This window comes from Lathyrus oleraceus, chromosome 6 (assembly GCF_024323335.1).
Source record: "Lathyrus oleraceus cultivar Zhongwan6 chromosome 6, CAAS_Psat_ZW6_1.0, whole genome shotgun sequence".
In the NCBI taxonomy this organism is placed as follows: Eukaryota; Viridiplantae; Streptophyta; class Magnoliopsida; order Fabales; family Fabaceae; genus Lathyrus; species Lathyrus oleraceus.
Genome location: NC_066584.1, coordinates 306,945,882 through 306,968,962, shown reverse-complemented (window position 1 = coordinate 306,968,962; position 23,081 = coordinate 306,945,882). Strand labels below are relative to the sequence as shown.

At 41.4% G+C, this 23,081-nt stretch overlaps 1 long non-coding RNA gene and 1 pseudogene across 1 annotated transcript; both read right to left on the bottom strand.

Annotated features, from left to right (window-relative positions):
- Positions 1-18,503: 18,503 nt before the first annotated feature.
- LOC127093394 (protein TIFY 3B-like) lies at positions 18,504-19,628 on the bottom strand (annotated as a pseudogene).
- An 82-nt stretch (positions 19,629-19,710) lies between these two features.
- Positions 19,711-20,954, bottom strand: LOC127098161 (uncharacterized). Its single transcript, XR_007793306.1, has 5 exons — positions 20,701-20,954; positions 20,493-20,595; positions 20,151-20,394; positions 19,973-20,076; positions 19,711-19,832 (listed from the first exon to the last, which is right to left on the bottom strand). It is a non-coding gene; the product is annotated as an uncharacterized LOC127098161 (long non-coding RNA).
- Between the last annotated feature and the right edge of the window lie 2,127 nt (positions 20,955-23,081).

Sequence of the window (23,081 nt, the reverse complement as noted above, 5' to 3'; positions counted from 1 at the left end):
ACCTGCATTGTTTATCATAAATGAAGGACGTCTTTTGCATTCAAATATTTTGTTCACTGTCTTTCTATTTTTACAGTTTTCAAAATTTCAAAAAAATAAAAATATTTGGCAATGTTTTGTTTAGTTTTCACTCACTGTTCACACTCATAAGCACATACCATCACTCATGCAGATGCACATCACCGGATTCTATTGATAACGATTCTGCTATGGCTCGTTTCGACTTCGAAAACCCAATCTTCCAAGCTGAAGAAGAGGGTGATGAAGACTGTGAACTCCCTGAAGAACTTGCCAGGCTGTTAAAACAGGAGGAAAGGGTCATTCAACCGCATCAAGAGTCTACTGAAGTGATTAATCTTGGCACCGAGGACGTCAAGAAAGAAATCAAGATAGGGGCTGCTTTGGAAGATGATGTGAAGAAGGGGTTGATTGAACTGTTGCAAGAGTATGTTGACGTCTTCGCTTGGTCTTATCAGGATATGCCAGGGCTTGACACAGATATCGTGGTACACCGCTTGCCTCTCAAAGAAGGTTGTCCTCCGGTCAAGCAGAAGCTCAGAAGAACAAGACCAGAGATGGCTGTCAAGATAAAAGAAGAAGTGCAAAAACAGTTGGATGCAGGGTTCCTAGCGGTTACCAATTATCCACCATGGGTCGCAAATATCGTTCCAGTACCTAAGAAGGATGGAAAGGTACGGATGTGTGTCGACTACCGGGATCTGAACAGAGCTAGCCCTAAAGATGATTTCCCATTACCTCACATCGACGTTTTGGTGGATAACACAGCTCAGTTCTCGGTATTCTCCTTCATGGATGGTTTTTCTGGCTATAACCAAATCAAGATGGCACCGGAAGACATGGAGAAGACAACTTTCATAACCCCATGGGGCACCTTCTGCTACAAGGTAATGCCGTTTGGTCTGAAAAACGCTGGGGCAACATATCAACGAGCAATGGTGACTCTGTTCCATGATATGATTCATCATGAAATCGAGGTTTATGTGGACGATATGATTGCCAAATCTCAGACAGAAGAAGAACATCTGGTGAATCTGCAGAAGCTGTTTGAGCGTTTAAGGAAATTCAAGTTGAGGCTTAATCCGAACAAGTTCACTTTCGGGGTGAGATCTGGAAAATTGCTGGGTTTTATTGTTAGCGGAAAAGGGATTGAGGTGGATCCTGACAAGGTAAAAGCAATACAGGAAATGCCTGAGCCAAGAACGGAGAAGCAAGTTCGTGGTTTCTTAGGGAGGTTGAACTACATTGCAAGGTTTATCTCTCACCTAACAGCCACGTGTGAGCCAATTTTCAAATTGCTGAGGAAAGATCAGGCTATCAGGTGGAATGACGGTTGTCAAAGGGCTTTTGAAAAGATAAAAGAGTATCTGCAGAATCCCCCAATCCTCATGCCTCCAGTCCCAGGGAGGCCGCTGATTATGTACTTGATAGTACTCGACAATTCCATGGGTTGTGTTCTCGGTCAACACGACGAGACAGGTAGAAAAGAGCATGCCATCTACTACTTGAGTAAGAAGTTCATAGACTGCGAGTCGAGATACTCGATGCTTGAAAAGACATGTTGTGCACTTGCATGGGCTGCTAAGCGATTGAGACAATACATGCTGACTCACACAACCTTACTGATCTCCAAGATGGATCCAGTCAAGTATATATTCGAGAAGCCAGCTCTCACCGGAAGGGTTGCTCGTTGGCAAATGGTACTGACAGAGTACGATATCCAGTATACATCCCAAAAAGCCATCAAGGGGAGTATTCTGTCAGACTATCTTGCTCAGCAACCGATTGAAGACTATGAGCCGATGAAGTTTGATTTCCCAGATGAAGATATCATGTTCCTCAAGATGAAAGACTGTGAAGAGCCAGTTGTTGGGGAGGGACCTGATCCAGATGAAAAGTGGACTTTAACGTTTGATGGGGCTGTCAACGCCAAAGGAAGTGGAATTGGTGCTGTCATTACCACTCCGAAAGGTGCCCACATGGCTTTCACCGCTCGTCTGACTTTCGAGTACACCAATAATGAAGCTGAGTACGAGGCCTGTATCTTGGGTATTGAGCAAGCCATTGATTTGAGAATCAAGACTCTGGACATCTTTGGAGATTCAGCTCTAGTGATCAATCAAGTGAATGGTGATTGGAATACTCTCCAGCCTACTCTGGTCCCCTACAGAGATTACACGAGAAGACTGTTAACTTTCTTCACAACAGTAAAGCTGTATCATATACCTCGTGACGAGAACCAGATGGCAGATGCTCTTGCTACTCTATCCTCCATGATCAAGGTGGTTCGGTGGAATCATGCTCCTAGGATCGATGTTATGCGCCTTGATAGGGCCGCGTATGTGTTTGCTGCTGAACTGGTAGTCGATGACAAGCCCTGGTATCACGACATCAAATGCTTTCTGAAGAATCAAGAGTACCCTATAGGGGCATCCAACAATGACAGAAAGACTTTGAGGAGATTGGCAGGCAGCTTCTTCTTGAACAAAGACGATGTGCTGTATAAGAGGAACTTCGACATGGTTCTGCTCAGATGCGTAGACAGACACGAAGCGGACATGTTAATGCAGGAAGTTCATGAAGGCTCCTTCGGTACTCACGCCGGCGGACGTGCAATGGCTAAGAAATTGTTGAGAGCGGGTTATTATTGGATGACCATGGAATCAGATTGTTTCAAATATGCGCGGAAGTGTCATAAATGCCAGATTTATGCTGATAAGGTGCATGTACCGCCGAATCCTCTGAATGTGATGTCTTCGCCGTGGCCGTTTGCTATGTGGGGCATTGACATGATTGGAAAGATTGAGCCGACTGCTTCCAATGGGCATCGCTTCATCCTTGTTGCCATCGACTATTTCACCAAGTGGGTCGAAGCAGCGTCATTCGCGAATGTCACCAGACATGTGGTTGCCCGTTTCATCAAGAAAGAAATCATTTGTCGCTATGGGATTCCCGAAAGAATCATTACTGATAATGGTTCCAATCTCAATAACAGAATGATGAAGGAGTTGTGCCAGAACTTCAACATTCAGCATCACAATTCTTCCCCCTATCGTCCTAAGATGAACGGCGCTGTTGAGGCGGCAAATAAGAACATAAAGAAGATTGTGCAGAAGATGGTCGTCACGTACAGAGATTGGCACGAGATGTTACCCTTCGCCTTGCATGGGTACCGCACTTCAGTACGTACGTCGACCGGGGCAACCCCTTACTCCCTTGTGTATGGTATGGAAGCAGTCCTACCTGTTGAAGTGGAGATTCCTTCTCTAAGGGTCCTGTTGGATGTCAAGCTAGACGAAGCTGAATGGATTCGAACAAGGTTCAACGAGTTGAGTCTTATCGAAGAGAAGCGAATGGCAGCCATTTGTCATGGGCAGTTGTATCAGAGTCGGATGAAGAGAGCCTTTGATCAGAAAGTGCGTCCTCGTTGTTTCCAAGTCGGAGATTTAGTGTTGAAAAGGATCCTTCCTCCTCAGACAGATCACAGGGGCAAGTGGACTCCTAACTATGAGGGACCTTATATTGTCACCAAGGTTTTTGATAGAGGGGCCTTAATGCTCGCAACGATGGATGGCGAAGACTTCACTTCCCCTGTGAACTCAGACGCAGTTAAAAAATACTTCGCATAAAATAGACCCGCTGGACAATAAAAAGAATAGTCCAGGCAAAAAAAATGGGCATCCCGACGAACCAAGAAAAGGAAAAAGGTTCGGGCAAAAATTAGGGATTTAAAAATGAAAAGATAGTACACCCGGTAAGTTGAAAACCTGAAAAGGCAACTTAGGCAAAAATGGGTATCCCGGTGGATTGAAAACCCGAAAAGGGCGATCCAGGCAAAAGTTAGGGATTAAGCGAATGACTGCGTTCTGAGTTAGTTCTGAATCTCATGTCGATGACTGGAAACTTTCGAAGGATAGAAACAGTCCAATCACTTTTTTTCCGAAGGCTGATCAGCTAGAGGATCTTGAAGACGAGCAAGTCATAGCAGAATTGGAACCCAATAGAAATCCATTTCACATTGCCATTAGATTAATTTCTGTTTTTTATCTTCTGTGCGATTACCTCTTTCCAGGGATTGCTTCCTGATGTAAATGCCTATTCAGAGGCCATTCAATCAATAAAATCATGTTATTCAGTACATCTCTGTGTTCATTTTCGTTTTACTGTTTTGTTTGCAAAAATGACGTCCGAATTTTTGATAAACATTGCATCATGAAACATAAGGGCTTTACAAGTACATGCACAATGAACATTTTAAATTGCTGTAAATTTTAAGTACTCTGAACCATCTATTCAGAACAGGTACACTCGGGGCACTTCCTTAAGATTCCCAGCAGGTTCTCACCACTGTACTCCCCAAGCGGTTGTTTCAGACTATACACTCCCCAGCAGAGTTAACAGTGCCAGATTACACTCCCCAGCAGAGTTGACAGTACCAGACTGTATCTTCCCAGCAGAAGCAGCTGCTCCCTAGAGTTCGATGCCAGATCGAGGATTTCAATCCCAGATCGATGATCTCTTTCCTGGAAGCATAACCTCGGTACCGTATCGGCGTTTGGTCCCCCCTGCTGAGTCATCTCTCGTAGATTATGGTTGCCATAACCACTATCGCTTTCCCCAACAACGGGTTTGCAGCGCCATTCTCTCCCCAGTCAGAGTCTCGGTATCTCGCCATCGCCAGAACACCGCGCGGCCGATCATTTCCCCACATAGTTCGTTATGCTGTGCATCTCCAAGCAGTTTGGGTTCGATGGAGTGCATCCTCAGCAAGGTTTGTCTTTCCCCAGCAGGGTGGAAGTTGACATGGTTATAGGATCCTCAGCATAGTTCCTGGAGTCCCCGGTGTTGTCTCTGGAGGAGACGTGTGTTTATGCATTCATCATTTAGATAAGCATAGCATATTGCATCATTAGTGCATAGCATTTCCATGATCATGGGGCATTGTGTAAAACAAAAAAACTCATGCATCAACATTGCAAACATACCCATTAGCCCTAGGCCGTGGTGACCAGCCGAGTTTGGGTTGTTGGAAAGAGTTTAGCATCGCGCCATTGGATCGGTTTCAGAATTGGGTTCATCAACATGGTTGAAAGTTGGTGTTTTCCCAACAAGTGACTCCTTAGTTGAGTGGGTATCCCCAGCAGTGTTACTCCTCGAAGTTCGCAGCATCTTGCAAGCTTGGGTCCATTCCTTTAGCAGAAGTGGGTGTGTCTGATCTCTCCATGTAGAGTCTACCCCTTAAGCAGAAAGTGTCTACCATTTCTTTCTGCGCTCCCCACTGAGTTATATCCTCGTGGATGACGGTTGCTTCCGTTCCCTCCATAATGGGATGGGTTTTCCCTATTGAGTTCTTTCCTCATTAGGATGAGTCTTGATTCAGTTTGCCTTCTTGGATCGATCCTAAATTGGCTTCTTGTTCGCTGTCTCTTATACTTCTCTGGGGCATAAATGAATGGTTGCTCACTAACCGGCACTCATTCATCTCATCCTCAGCAGAATTTTTGGCTTCTACCAACGAACCGGTAGTTGTAAGTCCTATCTTTGTGGTTTTCTACCTACTAACTGGTAGTTGTAAAATCCCACTTTCATCCCCTAGCAGAGTTAACCCTTTGTGCTCATCCTGGTTGATGACTGGTTACTTTTCTGTGGTTTTCTGCCTACAAACCGGTAGATGTAATCCCCTCTTTGTGGTATTGATAGTCTTGTCCCCTTTGGATACTTGCCTTGATCAAGCAGTATTGTCCCCATTGGGTCTTCCCCTTCTTCTTGGATACTTGCTCCGAGTAAGCAACTTTATCCTCTTTTGATTGGTCATCTTTTGCATACCTAGTCTGGTACCCCGTTGCTTTTCTTTTCGGTCGTTTATCCATTTAACAACCTACAACCCGGTTATGGATAATCTTCCATGCGAGTGTATTATCTACGTTTTGACGGCTATAGATAATATATCTCATGCACTCTTTGGTCAATCTTTCGATTGTTATCCCCAGCATGGGTCTTTGGCATGCGTGCCGGCTCATTTATCACTGTTTTGTTATCTTCGCCGATGCTGATAGACATGAAGATTTTTCCGGTGTTCAGACCGAGGCGGTATTCAGACCGAAGTGGCATTCAGGCCAATTTCCGATTTTCAGATCGAAGAAGTTTCCGACGATCAGGTCGATGTACTTATGGCATTCAGGCCAATTTTCCGGTGTTCAGACCGAGGCGGTATTCAGACCGAAGTGGCGTTCAGGCCAATTTCCGATTTTCAGATCGAAGAAGTTTCCGACGATCAGGTCGATGTACTTATGGCATTCAGGCCAATTTTCCGGTGTTCAGACCGAGGCGGTATTCAGACCAAAGTGGCATTCAGGCCAGTTTTTCCGGTATCCAGACCGAAGTGGCATTCAGGCCAGTTCCCGGTATCCAGACCGGAGTGGCATTCAGGCCAGTTTTTTTTCCGGTATCCAGACCGAAGTGGCATTCAGGCCAGTTCCCGGTATCCAGACCGAAGTGGCATTCAGGCCAGTTTCCGATTTTCAGATCGAAGAAGTTTCCGACATTCAGGTCGATGCAACTTGTGGCATTCAGGCCAGTTCCCGGTATTCAGACCGAAGTGGCGTTCAGGCCAATTTCCGATTTTCAGATCGAAGAAGTTTCCGACGATCAGGTCGATGTACTTATGGCATTCAGGCCAATTTTCCGGTGTTCAGACCGAGGCGGTATTCAGACCAAAGTGGCATTCAGGCCAGTTTTTCCGGTATCCAGACCGAAGTGGCATTCAGGCCAGTTCCCGGTATCCAGACCGGAGTGGCATTCAGGCCAGTTTTTTTTCCGGTATCCAGACCGAAGTGGCATTCAGGCCAGTTCCCGGTATCCAGACCGAAGTGGCATTCAGGCCAGTTTCCGATTTTCAGATCGAAGAAGTTTCCGACATTCAGGTCGATGCAACTTGTGGCATTCAGGCCAGTTCCCGGTATTCAGACCGAAGTGGCGTTCAGGCCAATTTCCGATTTTCAGATCGAAGAAGTTTCCGACGATCAGGTCGATGTACTTATGGCATTCAGGCCAATTTTCCGGTGTTCAGACCGAGGCGGTATTCAGACCAAAGTGGCATTCAGGCCAGTTTTTCCGGTATCCAGACCAAAGTGGCATTCAGGCCAGTTCCCGGTATCCAGACCGGAGTGGCATTCATGCCAGTTTTTTTTCGGTATCCAGACCGAAGTGGCATTCAGGCCAGTTCCCGGTATCCAGACCGAAGTGGCATTCAGGCCAGTTTCCGATTTTCAGATCGAAGAAGTTTCCGACATTCAGGTCGATGCAACTTGTGGCATTCAGGCCAGTTCCCGGTATTCAGACCGAAGTGGCGTTCAGGCCAGTTTCCGATTTTCAGATCGAAGTGGCGTTCAGGCCAGTTTCCGATTTTCAGATCGAAGAAGTTTCCGACGATCAAGTCGAAGTACTTGTGGCATTCAGGCCAGTTTCCGATTTCCAGATCGAAGTGGTGTTCAGACCAGATTTCCGGTGATCAGACCAACATTGATACTCTCATATTCCGATGCTTAGTGTTCAGACTAATGTGTGGCGTTCAGGCCATGGGTATTCCTGTGTTACCATTTATTTTGGTATCCAGGTCAACTTTCTGTTTCGGTACTCAGGCCGATTTTCACCGTACCAGACGGACTCTTCTTTCGAGATTGCTTCTTTGCCGATTCTGACAGACATTGTTAATTATTTCATAGGGATTCAGGATCAAAATCCGGGTCTTCTTAATATTTAACCATCTCCCACTATAATCATATGAAGAATATCCTGCTTCATATTCTCTAGTTGAAGACGCTTAAATAGGGGCAACTGTCATACCCCGATTTTGCTCCTGAATTTTTTATGTTTGTTTAGCATGCTGGGCCTAACCTTACTTTGGTTTTATATGAGGATTGGTTTTGATCCAAAGTCATGGTGTTGTTCATGTGATTGTGGATACATCTCTGGTCTGGGTCATCTGAACAACCAAGTTTCTTGTGTTTCAAGCCACTTGCTAGTCATATTATTGGTTCATGGATACTATGTCAAAACCCTGGCCTTATGGTCTCATTTCATGGCTTTGTTCATGTGCATTATCAGTCAAGTCATTTTTCAAAAGTCAAGCACTCAAGTCATAAACAAAACAATTTGGAAACCAGCTTCAAACCATTTGTTAATCCATTTCAATTTATTTCATGTCATTGTAAACCATTACATGTGAGTCCATACAAGAAAATACAAAATTTGGCATTTTTGACCAACTGTTGACTTTGGTCAACAGTTGACTTTTTGGTCAACTTTGACCAAAGTCAACCCAAATTCATTAAACCCTAAATTCACCCATAATTTTCCATTTAAATATCCATTTACAAAGAAATCAAAAGAAAATACATTTTGACCATTTGTTGACTTTGGTCAACAGTTGACTTTTGGTCAACTTTGACCAAAGTCAACTTTCACTTGCTCTTGCCCATCCAACTTGGCCTGGCCTTTTTCTTCAATACATCACCCAATCTTCATGTTTGTTGTTGATTTTTCTTGGTTTCTTCCATTGCAAGCAAGTCCCATTGTGTAAACCGTGTTGTCTTGACCATGAACCATTAACCGTTTTTCTTTAGCCTGCCCTAACCATTGACCAAGGAGTCCCCTAACAGTTTAACCATTGTGCAACAAATCCATGGATGCAGATAGTCTAGCCAATACTGCTGCCACAGCCATGTCACATCCTGCTTTGTAACAGCTTCACACCATTCATATCAGGCTGCAAAAATACAAATAAGCCTAGGTTAACTTGTAGCCATGTTCATTTCTTGGTACCACGAGGGAATGCCAAAACCTGTCACAACATGACTAACCTCATTAAACTTCATACTAGTCCAAGGCCAATTGCAGAATCCTCCTGCAACATTGGGAAAACCACATCCTTACCTAATTCAATTGACATACCTTGGTACAAAAGCTTGACAGGGAGTTAACATGATAAATATCCAAAACTCCAATTTGCATCTGGGAATTGATATCTTGTCCAACAGATCTATTGATCTTATCAACAAGCCAATCAAATAAACGAGCATAAACTGTTTTTGCCAAAGTATCCCGACCAGCAACTGCAGCATTACAATCAAGGGCCTTGATAATATTTCCTTCTCGAGTTGGTATTGATCGAGTACACAATGTTGCCAGCAGTAGGTCGACATCTCACATGAAAAGATCAGCAGCCGTCTCCATGTGAAATCTTGTTTTTTTATCCTTTATTACTGATGAGTCGTGCTCTTTTCCAGGAGAAAATTCAACATTTCCCAAGTGCAAAATTGCAGCTAAGACACGAAATACCAGTATCTTGCCTGTCTTGCCTTGCTTGCTGCTGCATACATACATATGTCTTGCACAACCACTGCAAAAATCTACACATACCAGTATCTTCCTTGTTCTTCCTGCTGACCATCATGTTATCATCATCATTATGCCAGCAAACCATCGTGCAAAAACCCTGCAGCTTCATTCAATCAAGCCCTGCATATGCAGCCTCCTCATTCATCTTGCAATGTGACATGCATTCATCCAACATGACAACAAGCAGGAAGCAAACACCAATGTGAGTCACCATCTGCAGGAATATCAACTTGCAACAAACTAGGGAATTTCCAAAATCTCGGACCTGCTACATCACCAAGTCATAACCAACAAGAAACTCCATCAATGAACAAGCCATGGAATGTTGTTGACATATCATGAAACAACCTAACCTACATCATGAGCAGCTAACCATCCTACACTGACCTGCATTGTCACCCTGCCAGAAGTTGGATCCTGCAGTTAAAGAGGCCATTTCAGTTCAGATCATGTTAAGAGGCTGTCTGCTCTATGATGATCAATCAACACTTCATCCCTTGCAATAAGCCCTGTATTTGCTCCAAACAGAGAGAAAAGACCACAAATATTGCAACATTCACATACCTGCTGTTGACAATACCCATTCTGCAGCAAACTATCCTGCACTTCCATTCATCCACACACCAGTCAGTAGCGGCAAGGGTGCAGGCGTATTGGCATCACATATGCTAACAAAGGATTCATTAAAACCTATTCCAAATAACAACATCAGGTCCCTAACATTTATGGTCCAATCAATCATTTGGCATAGCCACCTCTTTGTGACCTAGGGCCAGGATGAACTTGCAGATGGCCCTGGAATAGACATTGGTTCAAAGCAAAATCAAACATAAATTGAGCCACAAAACATGAATAGCAACATGCTTCAAAACCACCAGTCTACACAAGCCATGAAACACAATCAAGAGGGCAGATGGTTGTGAGTCTACTAACCTGCTGCAGGAACTTTGGTCACATAGGAGTTTGGGATAGCATACCACATCAACCTTCATGCCAACAGCTCAGTGAAACAATGGAGCATAAGGAGCATTCCAGGCTGTGAGACTCCATGCCTTTGTCCTGAACTTTAATGGAATCATTAAGCTCATCATGTCATCATCATTAATAGCAGCCATTGGACATCTGCATCGTGGAGCCAACGACTTGTTTTTATGACATACTCCTGCTTCACCTGTGATTGCACACCAGCTGCAACTTCCATAATCAAAAACCATTTTGGACATACACATCAACAGTTCAATTCCCTGCAGTAAAAAAAAGTTAATTAGCCAAAGCAGTAAAATTCAGAAGATTACCCAAAACGGAGTTAAGACAGAAATGAAGAAGAAAGAGTGGGTTCAGGTTACCACTTTCGAACCTAGCACCAAAGAAGCCCATCCAAACTGAGCGCATCAAAAGTAGTTTGCAGAAGATATTCTTTGGAATTCCAGACAACAACCCTAAACCCTAAAGTTGTGAAGATAAAAGGAGAAGGAAGCGAATCAGAGGGGAGGCAAAAAGGACCTGGAGGCGGAAAATAGACTAAAGAACCCTAATCAAAAAGGAGAAATTAGTAAGAGAGGCAGAGGCGAAGAGATTTCAAAGAAGAGAAAACCTAATCCTAAAGGAAGAACAAACCAACACTTGAAGAGGCGAAAGAAAGGTTCGATCGTCACCCGAGCTGTCACCTTCATCAAAGGTCCGAGGGTGAGCTTCCTGTTTTGTAACAGTCTTTGTTTTTCTTGTTTGTTTGAGAGGGATTCAGTGAGGTCGTGATGAGAGAGAGGTTTGAGAGATAGATGCGAGCGATTTTAAGAGCAGAGGGAGATTTTTTCGTTTGAGCAAATTTGATAGAGAGAGGGTTGGACGTGTTTGAGAGACGGTTGGGTAAGGTGGAGGGATAGCGATTCTGCGAGCGAATGAGAGGTTGCGAGAGGTGAGCAAAGGTTGAGGAAGGCGAGGGCGATGGGGAAGACGAACCTCTGTGTTCTCTTCCCCGTTTCCATTTTTTCTTTTTTTTCTGTTTTCCTTTTTTAATTAATTCTTTTTGTTTTATTTAACTTAATTTTCTTTTTTAACAGAGATAATAAAAAACATAAAAATGTTTGTTTTGTTTTTTTTATTTATTTTAAATTTGTTAGCCCAGTTCATATATTTATGGTAGTACCTCAATAGCAGATAGTGTTGAGTGGCCTAGTGGAGAGAGGGCAGTTGCATAATATTAGGTGGGGAGGGTTCAATACTCATGTGTGGTACTTTTTGCTTTTTATTTGATTTTATTTTCCTTTAGCATTTTTTATTCTTTTGGTATTTTGTTAATATCTTTTCTTTTATGTTTATTATAATTTCATTTGTTAATAATGCATAGTTATTGTATTTGAATTTAGTTCAAAAACCATTTTTTCAAACTATAAAAATCATACTTTTCTCGATTTAATATCGAGCCCATTTTTTACACCCTTGTAAGTCGATTGCTTTTTAAGCATCGCCATCAACCTCACATAGCTTACTCTTGGGCTTTCTTACAATGAGCCGGTTCCCTTGCACTTACACTCGTACATTGTTTATTGTTTCATTATTTCATTCTTTGATTATTTGATTTGATTATATACTTGTTTATATCTTACTTGTTTGATTAACTGTTGCCTACTTGTATGATGTATGAGGCATATATTGTTTGATTGCCATGACAACCCCCATTCATAACAAATGTATCCCTCTCCCATGAAATGTATAATATTCTTTCATTCTTTATTCATCTGTTAATACAAGAAATAAAATGAACACCCGATAACCATTTCAAAGCAAGATCAAAACCTCAATCCAACGTCGAGTAATCATTTTTCAAAACCTAACAGAACCAGCACGTATTCATCCACCCTTTTGTAAGTCGATTGCTTTATGCATCGCCATCAACCTTGTAAGTCGATTGCTTCATGCATCGCCATCTACCCTTATCCCTAACACTTCTCCTTGCTCCATTCGTCGATTCTTGTTCCGATTAGGTAGCACCCATTAGATAGTAACCCTTTGTATGATAACATAGGTAGGATTCCCATATCCTTTTGTATGATAACATAGGTAGGATTCCCATATTCCTTTGCATGCTAACATTAGGTAGATATTCCCATTTGTAAATCCTAACACTTAAGTACATATTGCATGAAAACTTTAGGGCAGAGCTTCCCCACTTCTAGACCTTTCCGAGCGTCTCCGATCTTGTGGCATGTAGTCCGTTCTATTGCAAAGAGGTAACTGCCTAAGACTCGATTCAGCGAGCTGCGACACCTACTGCTAGGACGTGAACACATTGCCCACTCTCCTTTGACACAACTGGTGTCCTCCTTTCTAAGTCCATGTTCAAATGGCAATCCCACCAGGGGAACTACGTCGCCCTGATTCTCATACCAGATGAGGTACGTAGGCAGGAGATCGTGCGAGATCTCTCCGGGCACACTTTTCTTTCTTTCTGTGTGTGTGCTTGACAGTTATAGGCTCGAGTTCCCGACTCCCTATTAACTTGTTTGGTTGTTGTGTGCTTGGAAGTTGATGTAAGTCCATCGAGTGGCATTCGGGTTTCAGTGTGCGTGTGTTTTGGTTCGGATGCCGATGTAAGTCCAGTGATTGGCGTTCGGGCTCCACGTTTGCCTTTTTGTATGTGTTTTGGTTCGGATGCTGATGTAAGTCCAGTGATTGGCATTCAGGCTCCATGTTTGCCTGCTTGTGTGTTGTTTGTTTGGCGTGCGTGTAGCCGAACTACGGCAACTCTGATTCTCATGTTCAGATGAGATACGTAGGCACAAGATGCAAGGTCTTGCCGAGTTTGACTAACGACTAACAACTAATCCTTGTTTGCTTTCGCCCTTGTTGCGATCCTTTCTCTCGCCCTCGTTGCGATCGAGACCTTCCCTTTCTCTTGCCCTAGTTGCAATCGAGACCCTTTGTTCCCGTAGTTAGCTGAACTACGTTTTGCTCTGATTCTCATTCCCGATGAGATGCGTAGGCATAAGACGCGACGTCTTAGCGAGTACACTCCTCTTTAACCCATAGGAACCCGAGCTACGAAGACTCTGATTCTCATATTCATATGAGATACGTATGCAGTGGATGCGACATCCGTGCGAGTCATTTTCTTTGACCCTTTCTTTTAGTAAATAGTACATTAGATAAACACACACCCTTTAGACAAAAACAACAAGAGTGGATCCCGTAGAGTACTACGGATGCGTAGGGGTGCTAATACCTTCCCTTCGCATAATCGACTCCCGAACCCAAGATTTGGTTGCGAGACCTTGTCTTTTCCTTTCCTTTCTCCAGGTTTACTTCGAGCGTTTCCTTTCCCTCCTTTGGGATAAATAACGCACGGTGGCGACTCTTCTGTCATTTTCTTTCGCCGGTTGTTTTTTCGCACCTCTGTATTTTTTCGGGTTGCGACACATGCCAATGTCAAAAAGCTTGTTGATCCAAACCTTCAAGTTTGAAGAAGTCAATTCCCTAGAGCTGGCAATCATTTGGCTGTCTCAGCATTTCTTTGTAGTTTCCTTGCATGTTGATTGTTAATTGCTTTTAAGCATTGTTGTTTTATTTGAATTGGTAAGATTAATGAAAGGTTTATGCATCTTTTGAATTAATCCATTCGTATTCACTCTTTTTTCATTTATGTTAAAAAACAAAAACAAAATACTCCTCTCATTCACTTTTGTTTATCAAACTGTTGTGTTAACAAAGATTGGAAGGAGGATGATGAAAACAAAACACCTGAAATTGTTGTGGTATGCTTTTGAAGAAAACCTTGTCGATGATGTAAGGCATTGTTTCAAATCCCCAAACACTGAAGAGATAAGGAGTTAATCCCTAGTCAACCACTTTGAGCCTAGAAGTTGGTGTTTATTTCGGATCTAAAACCCTTAATCTTAACCTGGGGCAGGGTAGTTATATTCAGATAGTTTGATCGTGCATTCGATCTTTCAAAAAAATCGTCCATATGTACACCCTCCAATTAGGTTCAACCACATGTTATCCTTCGCGCACATGTTGAAGTGTCGAAGAAGTTGAGAAAAGTTAAAATTAGTGTTGGTTGATCCTTATCCACCAAATAATATGGCAGTCAACACCCTTAAAAAAAGATTGAAAAAGCTCGCTAAGTCAAACACCACAAAATGACTTAGGCAAAAGTCAGGACATCCCGATGGACCGAAAGCTTCAAAGAAGCGGTCCAGGCAAACAAAGGGATAAAGAAAAATAAAAAAGAGGTCCTCAAATCCTCAACAAAACAAAGAAAAATAAGGTGACTGCCATTTCGAGAAAATTCGTCTTGAATCCTCATCACACCTTCGAACCCTCTTGGGAGTCAAGTGCGTGTATTGAATTAACTGAACATAGGAACTGGAGATCATCAAGAAGAAGGGGTGGGTAAAAATAAATTTTGAGCCTTATATCCTTTTGTTTCAAAAACCGTGAACCAGGCCACGTTACAACCCTTAAAAGACCTAATTGAGACAGGGTTTATTTTGAAAGCATACTATAACAAGGTTGTGTTAACTTGACTCCAAACGATTTTTGTTAATCACTTGATGGCACCAACTTACGTACTGTGAGTGACTAGATCATCATTGTGTTCTTATCATTGACCCGCTCACTATATTTCACCCATTCATATCAATAAATTTTGATTTCAAATTTTGCATAAGCATTGAATTAAAATTACCATTTTTGAATGAACAATCTTATTTGCGAGTCAACACTTAGCATCAAAGAAATTCAATACACAGTTGAGGAACTTGATGGAGTGAAAGAAGTCTATTCAGGGGCAAATCACTTTGAGCATCAGTTAATTCGAGCTAATCACCCTAAGGGTCATCTAGCCAAGAGTAATTTGCTTCAAGAATCAGACCGGGGCAAGCCACCTCAGAGCTCAGTAAGTCCAATCACTCCAAGGTTCAGTTAGCCAAGAGTAATTTGCTTCAAGACTTAGACCGGGGCAAGCCACCTCAGAGCTCAATAAGTCCAACTATCCAAACGACAGTCAACCAAGAGTCTGCCATTCCAACATTTGGTTAGTCAAGTTCGGACCATTGCAAGTTTCAAACACTTGGGGCAAGCCATCTCTAGGTAGTCTCATGGCAAGTTGTTTTCAAGCCCACTTTCAAGGTTAACATTGCCAAAGTCCCAACAAACTGGGGCAAGATGAGCCACAGAGGGGCAAAACCTCTTTCTTCATGCCTTCAAACTGCTCAAACAAATTTTGTCATACGTCAATAACTATTGAGTTTTAAGACGAGTGCCCGAATTATGCAGCATGATTCATTAATCCACCAAAAGGATCCATTGGCTAAGCTGTGGCTATCAAACCGGATAGAATCCTCCTTTGGCAACATCTATCATAAAATATTTGGTTGAGTTCTCGGTGTTGAGGAATCATGAGCTTCCATAAAAAGTCTTTACAAACTCCCAGTCTGCCCATTGTCAGCATTCTCATAATCATGATCATTCATATATCATGCATAAAAGGAAATTCAAATCATGCATAGCCGAAATGTACTTCGTGCTCATTTTGCATTGACTCAGGTCTTGTTGTCGATCCTATGATCCTTTGACCTTTGATTCCAGTTTGTATTTGGTGCCCTTAAACCCACATCCGGTTTTCGCAGTCATTTTCAAATCCAATTTTTGTTCAATACTATTCAGGTCATGTATGAACCTGTTGTCGAGCCTTTATTCCGGGGTCAGGTCATACTTGAACCTGCTCTGAAGAGTGTTTCCAATTTTTGTTCAATCCTATTCAGGTCATATATGAACCTGTTGTTGAGCTTTTATTCCGGGGTCAGGTCATACTTGAACTTGCTCTGAAGAGTTTTTCCAATTTTTGTTCAATACTATTCAGGTCATGTATGAACCTGTTGTTGAGCTTTTATTCCGGGGTCAGGTCATACTTGAACCTGCTCTGAAGAGTTTTTCCAAGTTTTGTTCAATACTATTCAGGTCATGTATGAACCTGTTGTTGAGCTTTTATTCCGGGGTCAGGTCATACTTGAACCTGCTCTGAAGAGTTTTTTCCAATTTTTGTTCAATGCCATTCAGGTCATGTATGAACCTGTTGTTGAGCTTTTATTCCGGGGTCAAGTCATACTTGAACTTTCTCTGAAGAGTTTTTCCAAGTTTTGTTCAATACTATTCAGGTCATGTATGAACCTGCTGTTGAGCTTTTATTCCGGGGTCAGGTCATACTTGAACCTGCTCTGAAGAGTTTTTTCCAAGTTTTGTTCAATACTGTTCAGGTCATGTATGAACCTGTTGTTGAGCTTTTATTCCGGGGTCAGGTCATACTTGAACCTGCTCTGAAGAGTTTTTTCCAATTTTTATTCAATACTATTCAGGTCATATGTGAACCTGTTGTTGAGCTTTTATTCCGGGGTCAGGTCATACTTGAACCTGCTCTGAAGAGTCTTTCCAATTTTTGTTCGATACTATTCAGGTCATGTATGAACCTGTTGTTGAGCTTTTTTCCGGTGTCAGTTCATATATGAACCTGCTCTGAAGAGTTATTCTCCATGATTATTCCCCAGCATTGTCAGGTCATATATGAACCTGTTTGTTGTGTCTGAACCGGTTGTGCATTTTCTTTCTTATTCAGGTCTGGTAAGTCATATGTGAACTTACTCCCGAAATCTCTTGTACTCTGAATGCTGCTTATCAAATTCCACTTCGATTACTCCCCAGTGTGTGTTTGACTCTCCGGCAGGACTTGTCTTCCCCAGTGAGTTTGTTTTTTACCATTTGTCTGTCTCCCTGTGGATCGTCAGCATTCCCCACAGGTTGGTCTGTCTAGTAGCGTCTCCTGTCAAGAGTCCACCATATCCCTAGCAGGGAAGAAAATTACAAAAAAAAGAATCATGCATCCATGCATATCATATCATATCATATCATATCATATCATATCATATCATATCACATCATGTCATGGGGATTCAGGATCAAAATCCGGGTCTTCTTAGTATTTAACCATCTCCCACTATGATCATATGAAGAGTGTCCTGCTTCATATTCTCTAGTTGAAGATACTTAAATAGGGGCAACTGTCATACCCCGATTTTGGCCCTGAATTTTTTTCCCATCAATCGGTCATTTGCATTTCTCTTCATGACCATTTCATGTTTAAACTCTTCACTTCATATTGAAAGATCTTTTATTCATGTTACAGTCATTTCATTCATGCATGGTTAAAATAATTTTCCACATGTCTTCTGTTCAACTACGCCTTTGATGGCCTTAGAGCAACGTCGAGAAGTGCAACATCTAAGACATGAGAAATTTTACCAACTAGTGGTCTCAAGGACGGTGAAAGAAGCACGCGAGCTTAATATGACTAAGAATGATGGATTTTGTTGGGCTGGAAGAAAATGGATAATTTGGATATACATCAATTTATGGAGAGTTACCCAAGTTTGATTTAAAAAGGAATAAAACTTCATCGGTTTACTCAGCCGCATCAAATAGGCCTTGGGAAACCATATTTTGTGGGTCATCACATGTCTAAACTCTACATTCTAGCTGCTGCAGGTGGGCATGGCACTTAATGGTAACTATTTGTATGCTTATAGGTTAAGCAGCACGAGAATGGGCAACCAATGTACCGGAGAGGACTCCACGCTCTAAAATTTTGTTTTGCCAGTTGCTTAAAGTTATATATGTTTCTTTGGTATCTCTTGGATGAAAATTTTGACAATAGCGAATGTGGTTGACCGGCGAAATTGGTGGCGCTGCATGAGGGTTGTGCGATTCATGGTTACGCTGTTAGGAGAGAAATTGGTTTGTGTGATGATGTTTTTGAGACAACCCTTTTGGATATGAATTATAAATGTGGTGGTATTGGATTAGCTGCCTCGGTTTTTGCCAAGATGGATGCTCGAAAAACAACAAATGTCGGTTCTTGGAACACTTTGATAGCTGCTTATCTTCAAAATGGACAGGCTTTTGAAGCTTTCGACCTTTTTCATCAAATGATATGTAGAAATGTTTTGCCTAATTTGGTAACATTGGCCAATGCTATTCTGTGTTGTGGTGAATTGAATTATTTTCGTCGAGGGATGAGTATTCATGGATACATGATCACGATGGAGGCATACTTAATTTACAAGAAAAACAGTTTAACATGTGTGATCCAAGCAGAAAGCGTTCTTTCTAGACATGACCAGAGACATGCAATTTCCAAGTCACACTTCTTACAATTTCAGGTTCAGTAGTGATGTCTTCAAAACATGAAAAATAACAGTTACATTAGTTTATGCAGTAGTTCTACATGCATACAGACAGAACACAGCACATAAAGTATTCTGCTCAAGAGGCAGATATAGTTGGCTGAAATTCTTCATTTGGTCCCTTCAACGAAACCGAATCAGGCGAATTCTCAGAGCAGAAGTTGTTCTCTATGCTGTCAGCCACCTTCATTTTTTGGCGAAGACGGATAAGGAAAGCAGAGTGCCTGCGGTGAAGTGACATTATCAGCAACTGGAGAAGGTGGGCTTGAGGGAATCGGTGAAGGAACAGGAGATTGTTTCATGGTATTCTTCGTTTCCGTAGACTTGGCAGCAGCAGCAACCAGGAGCATTATTCCTTGCATCTGTTAGTAAATTATAGAAAGTCAAAATATGATTTTGATTGTTTCTGTAATCATCTCAAAGTGCAGCATAGGGCTACCTTTTCCGCTGGAATTCCGTTATAGCTACAAATATTCCCGTTATAGAAGATGGTAAACTGATTTGTATCAGGAAACATCTCGTTCATTCTCAACCTGCCATGACCCTGCCGGAAGAACAACTGTGACGGTAACCTCACACCACATACATGTGACGCATCATGCCGTCAATACCCTGCAACAAAGCCATAGTGAAATCACAGCGGCATCAACCAAATCATGATCAAACATGGCACATACATTGTGAATTTGACAAAGTAATGCACATGAATTTTGGTTTTCGCACTCACTTCGACACATGTTCCTGCAGTAAAACAAGATATGTTTAAAATGCTACCAACTGCACCAACATCATAAGAGTTTGCTCTTGGAAACTACACCAATTTCTTTGTTCCCGGTCCACCATGTCACCTGGCCAAAACCTCAAACCTGCAACAACAGCACCCCACACATATACAAAAGCAAACCATATCCAAGCCAAGCACCTGTTATTAAAATCAACCAATTGCCAATGCAATTTCGTGCAGAATTCCGAACTTGACAAACCTGCGGCGGAAAGAAATGAAGGTAAGAATACATAATCAATAGAGGAAGGAGCAGTTGGTATTATGCAGGCAACACCTGTTACAACTAGAAAGAAAGAGCTGCATTTGCAGGTGATTCAACTCCAACAGAGCACCGGAAACCTTGTCGACGAATTGCGGCAGACAACGATTTTTGAGATGCTAGTCCTTGAGTCAAACTGCCAATTCAAACTACAAGTTAGCATAGCCTAACAGCCCAAATACATTAATATGGCTGCAGCAACCAACAAAAAACAAGACACCGAAGTACTGGTTTGCATTCACGGTTTCTGTACCACCGAGTGGTTTTAGCACCTACACTGTCTCGACTGCCAAAAACAGGTTCCACCAGATCATCTGTATATGCGCATCAAATTCGTAAAAAGTCTTCTATTGGTCAAGGAAATTTGAAGCTTACATTTTCTACAGATCAAGAAAAATGGACCAATTATGTTAATGCAAGAAGCATGGTTGAGGAATAGGTTGAACTGAGTTACCTTTGCTATTTTGGATATAACGGAACCGATCAAAAAAGATCCACAGAACTCAGGGCCATATGCAAATCCATTAGTGGATGTTTTAGCAATTGCTCAACACCATGATGCAGTCACTGGCACAGAAAAGCAGCATGTGGCCAACAATTATGCTAAGCGGCTGGCGATAGTCTACAAGGAGGCGGAAGAACTGGCTTCATCATCGTTGGCTTGCCTGGCTGAACCAAAGTTACTCATGAAATCTTCACTGCGGTAAAACACGAATAATTACCAAGTGTTAAAATTTGAAAAATCCCAAAATAGAATAGAGACAAAAACAAAGAAGAAGGCACATGCTCAGGTTACCTGTTCCAGATCCAAGTATCAAACGAAATGGACCAAATTCTGAGCATCAAAAAAGAGATTTTGCAGGATGCTCCTTTTGAACTCCACGATACCAATTGAAACCCTAATCAGCAGAGCATAAATAGGGAGAGAAAGAGCGAATCAGAAAGAGGAGGAAGAAACGGCGAAAAAGATACCACAAACCCTAGTCACCAAATCAAAGACGAACCTGTTTTGAAGAGGCGAAGGAGTAAGGTTTGAGCTTCATCGTTGCCGTTATCACCGCCGAAGGTGAGTTTTTTGTTTCGGCCATTGTTTTCTTACATGATTGAGTGAGATGTGGGAGATTGGGAACGAAGTGAGAGAGCAGCGATTGAGAGAGGGGTTTAGTGTGAGCGAGATGGAAGGATAGCGATTGAGAGCGAGAGAGAAAAAATCGTGAGATAGGGAGAGCGATTTTTGTGAAGTAAAGTGAGAGAGAACGAGGACGATGAAGTCTGTTACTTTTTTTTCAATTTTCTTTCTTTAATTTATTTTAGATAGAATAAGTCTTTTTTTAAAACTATTAAAATTTATGTTTACACTTCCTAAGTTTAGTCAATAAATATTTTACATTTTCAATTCTTATTCTGTTGAAAAACCCAACAGCCAGGCGGCTGGGTTTTAATTTTTGGTCCCTCCATCATTTATTAGGATAGTCCAACAGATTTCCTTTTTATTAATTTTTTTATTTTAATTTTTTCTTTAATTTATCTTGGTTTATATATCTAAATTAGTATTAAAATAATAACTAGTCATAAATGGTCTAGTGGAGAGAGGGTAGTTTCATAATCTTTAGTGGAGTGGGTTTGATACCCATGTGTAGTATTTTATTTCTTTTAACATTTTTTTATTTTTATGTTTATGCTTTATTATATTCATAGTTTCATTATCATAGCACAAATTTGATTTCTTTTAATTTCATCATTCATTCAAAACCATTTTAAACTATTAAAATCATATTTTTCTGGATTCAATGTCGAGCCCATTTCCACACCCTTGTAAGTCGATTGCTTTTTAAGCATCGCCATCAACCTCACATAGCTTACTCTTGGGCTTTCTTACAATGAGCCGGTTCTCTTGCACTTACACTCATGCATTGCATTATTTGTTGTTTGGGCCCGATTTAATTATTTCATGTTTTTGAATCCCCATTTGACAAAATGTACCCCACTCCCCCGATATGTAATAATCTTGTACTGTTTTATTTCTTTATTTGCTTGACTGTTTAGTTAGATACTAGCACAAGAATAAAATCAACCATTTCAAAAAATACAAAAATATGACTCGATCCAACATCGAGTATATTCTCAATAAACAAATCAATTCACTTCTCCCTCCTATTCTATTCCATTTCTCTCAAACTTTCATCAAACGCTTGATTCAACGTCAAACTACTTTTTTTCTAATAAAAACTCAAAAAATATTAATTCATATTCAAGACTTTTTCAATAAAGATGGAAATGGAACGTGGTGTATACCACGCACTCCTGAGGTTAAGATTCAAGACGTATGCCTCGCCAATCTTAACTCTCGCCATCGCCTAAAATTGTCAATGCGGTTTCTTCAAACCCTTTCTCAATTAAATTCCAAAATACTTAATTCTTATTTAAACACTTTTCTCAATAAAGGTGGAAATGGAACATGATGTATATCATGCACTCCTGAGGTTAAGATTCGAGACGTATGCCTCGCCAATCTTAACTCTCGCCATCACCTAAATTTGTCAATGCGGTTTCTTCAAACCCTTTCTCAATCAAATTCCAAAAATACTTAATTCCTATCTTAACTTTTGTTAATAAAGATGGAAATGGAACATGGTGTATACCATGCACTCCTGAGACTAGGATTCGAGATGTATATCTCGTTGATCCAAGTTCTCGCCATCACTCAAAATACATCCAACCAATCAAACTCTTTTCTCGCCGCCGTGCGACTAATCAAAAACCTTTTTCATAAATGAAAGATATGTTATCTTAAGTGATACAAAACAATGTTTCGGCCACAATTGTTGAGTAGAGATAAATGACGCTTTTCCGAATGTAGATTTATAAATCTGTTCGATGTGTGGTATGCGTCTACTCCTCATCTGTTTTGGGTAAAACAATGTTTTCGTCGATTAATACAGTATAGCTTTCGTTAAAATCGACCAACAAACAAACATTTTTCTACCCAGAACTACGTAAGCCTTGATTTCTCTTTTGAGATACGTAGGAGCAGGATTTTTAAATCTTGTCAGGCCCACTAATAAAAAAAAAACTTAGGTTTAGTCCTTCGTCAAAAATCCAAAAACATTTCTTCTCTCTTCTATTCTTTCTTTCCCACCTAATAAACTGAAAAGCCTAACATTTCAAACTAACATTAACGCACACAACTGACCTAATGGTTCCCGTTGAGTACAACGGACGTGAGGGGTGCTAATACCTTCCCCTTGCGTAATCGACTCCCGAACCCTGATATTGGTTGCGATGACCATATCTTATCCTTTCTTTTGTCTTGGGTTTTATCGATATTTCCCCTTTCCTTTTTAGGAATAAATAAAGTTCGGTGGCGACTCTGTTCAGTCCATCA